This window comes from Tinamus guttatus, unplaced genomic scaffold, assembly GCF_059628265.1.
Source record: "Tinamus guttatus ecotype Peru unplaced genomic scaffold, ASM5962826v1 Tinamus_guttatus_pri_ptg000208l, whole genome shotgun sequence".
In the NCBI taxonomy this organism is placed as follows: domain Eukaryota; kingdom Metazoa; phylum Chordata; class Aves; order Tinamiformes; family Tinamidae; genus Tinamus; species Tinamus guttatus.
The window spans coordinates 9739739-9742793 of record NW_028288742.1 but is presented as its reverse complement, the minus strand read 5'-3'; the positions used below and the strand labels follow the sequence as shown (position 1 = coordinate 9742793).

The window sequence follows — 3055 nt, the reverse complement described above, 5'->3', positions numbered from 1 at the left end:
AGCAAAGCCCCAAAGCCAGGGAAATCCTCTGCTCCGCTGCGCTTTCCTCTGCTCCGCTGTCACCCGTTCGATCGCGCTGTGCTGGCAGTTTGCAGAGCTGTCTATTATCAGCGCGTTAATAATCTTTCACAATGTTTAATTACTTGGAAAGGTAATCAGCGCTCTGGTAATTATTTAAAAAGCATGCCCATTTCACTTGCTCTTGGCAAAGACCTCTTTTTTTTTGTCTTTCATTCCCGCAGTACATACATTACAAGGGCTCCAGCTTCAAAAGCCTCTACCTATTTGTGAAACAAAGAGGAAGACGGCGCCGTGCCTTTCTGGATATCAGCCGTGCAGCAGGGTGGTGCGCCGCAGACCTCTCCCTGCCAACATTACTGTGTGTGCATTAAGGAGACTATCCATAGTATTATTATTCCTTTTTAATGGCTTCTCATTTTAGGTGCCTGGTTGACACACGGAGCCAGATTTTTAGGGGCAGACTCTTTAGCTTAAGCAGGGGAGCTGGCACACACCACCAGCTGCAAATAAACAAGCCGCACAGAACCTGTAAATGAAGAGCCGAGTCCCCTTTGTGCAGTGCGGCACAAGCGGCCCTGCTCGTGGCTGCCCTGGAGCTGCTGGCACCAGTGTGGGTGCCAGAAGTGGCTGGCACACGGGTGGGAGCAGGGGGAAGAGCAGAGGCACGTTGCTGGGCAGGTGACCGTGCTGCAAGGCTCCCTCCAGAGCCAGTGACCCACCGTAGCTCATGGGCCAGGGCTCACCCGCACTGCAGGACACATCTCCGCTGTGTTTGGTGCTCCCAGGGACAGGAAGGACACGGGGAGCTGCTTCAGCCACGAGGGAGCGGTTGGTTGGACAGAGTGAGTGGTGGCACCAAGGCACCCTTGTGCACCCCATGGGCAGCCCCTGTGCAGCTCAGCTGGGGATATTGATCTTCAGCACAGCACCTCAGCACGGTGGTGCTTTGGCTCCACAGAGGCCATCATCTTGACAGAGATCCATGAGCCCCAGGCTCCTCTTGCTGACTCCCCCCTCCAATGTCCTGTGGCTCCACACCAGGGTTTTGAGAAATAACCCCAAACCACCTCCCAGTGCCTTTGGCAGCACCCACCACCGTCATGGCAAGGGGTCACTGCCCAAACCACTCCTGCATGCAAACATCTGCCATCCTGGCCATATCATGAGAAACCCGCACCCTGCCAGTCTCTGGAGCCACAGAGCCCATCTTCCTCCCCAGGACTGATGACCTGGCTCAGCACCAAAGACCTTCTCCAGCGTCTTGGTACATGCCGCAGCTGGATGTGCAGCAGGGGGAACTCCCAGGGACACTAATGTTAGCAGCTGCCCTCGGGGAGGCTGGCAGCCAGAGAGGCTCAGGGCTACAGCTCTTGGCTGTGGAAAGTCTTGGGCTATGTTGACTGAATTTGTCCTTTTCTATTGCTAAACACCATCTTAAAAGCCATTGTGTTTCACTTAAGAGGGTGATGTACTCACTTTTGGGAGAAAAGCATAAAACAAGGCAAGAATAAAATATTATTCATGACAGATGCAAATGCCTCTATCATATTTTTTTCTTCTCTTTTCTCCTTAAGCATAAATCTGTTGAAGAACAACAGCAACAACACCCAGTGGCTCTCAAAAGACCAAATCTCGGCTTGCAGTTTTCCCCAAGTGTAGGTATATTCAAAATCCCAGTGGTGAATCCCACAGCCCACCTATACTTATGTTTTCCTTATTTTCTTGGAAGTCTTGACAGGTTTGTTTTTATTTTTCTTCCTCCCTTCCTCCTCCCAGAGCAAGAAAGAAAGAAGAGGAAAAAAAAAAACAAACCCAAAAAACAGCTTTTAGCAGCCCTGGGGCAGAAAGCTCACACTTGCTAAATCACAAGGTTTGCCACATTGAAATGTAGGGACGTGCCCACAAACGAGAACTGGCTGTCTTAGCTTTTGTTCTTGAATGTTTGCCAGAACCCTTAAAACAACACGAGTAGGTTCAGCCACCTAACATCCCTGCACTTAGGGGAGCCTATAAATACTACATTAACATATCAGACACCCCCGGCGCCTTTGCCAGCGGTGCAGGCATCCCTGCTGCAAGGCTGCGCGGCGAGGAGCGGCAGCAGCGCCTGGAAGCACCGACTGTGTCTCCTTCCTGGCAGCCACGAGAGGTTGCGCTGACCCGGGAGCCAGGGTCACTTCAGAGCTCCATGCTGACAGGAGAGCCATGGGTTCGGGTGCATCGGGCTGAGCCAGAGGAGAGGCGGCTTCTAGAAGGCCCTTCATCTCTCGCTGTCATCTGTCCAGAAGCCCTCCCGGCAAGGAAAGGTGTTGGTAAAGCCTCTGCAGGGCACGGGCAGAGAGGGGCTTCGCTTCACACATCAGAAAACAACCTGCAGTGTTTCAACGTTAAAAATAAACTTATCCTAGATTCTACACTCGTGAAATTTGCTGTCCTCTTGCTGCCCCATCAGCAAGATATTGACAGGAACTGGATTTGTGTCAATAACAGGAAAGATCACATCTCCTTTTTATTAAACCCCCCCACCACCACCACCAACAAAAAAACATAAACAACCCCCCCGCCTCCCAAACCTCCCTCTCTCCTGCGGCTTATTTAAAGAACCGTGATTTGAAGGAATAAGGAGGGGACAAAAAACTTAAATCAGAAAAGTGAATCAGGAAAATGCAATTCTTAAAGACACACATCCAAAAAAAGCAATGTATAGTACAGCCAACAGCAATAGGGCGCTTCCTCGGCAAGGACCTACCAGCGAGCTTGGGACCTAACCCACAGCTCTCCATATGATTCAAGAGCTGTATATGCTTATTTAACTTGGACAGCACACCTCTGTCCTCAACTATAGATATATTTAGACTTCTATTTCAGTCAGACTTGGAGAGGGACCAGGTGTACACCTCAGACCTTGCCTATAGTCATTCCTTGGCCACTTCACTGTTCTGCTAATGTTTATTTAAACAGGTTAGAGGTGGAGCATGATCCAGCAAGTGACTGAGAAGCTCTCCTAATTTTTATCCCTGGCCAGCCACCTCAT

The 3055-nt window shown here is 50.5% G+C and overlaps 1 pseudogene; it reads left to right on the top strand.

Annotated features, from left to right (window-relative positions):
* The first annotated feature begins 553 nt into the window (after positions 1-553).
* Positions 554-2572, top strand: LOC148594772 (uncharacterized; annotated as a pseudogene).
* The last annotated feature ends 483 nt before the right edge of the window (positions 2573-3055 follow it).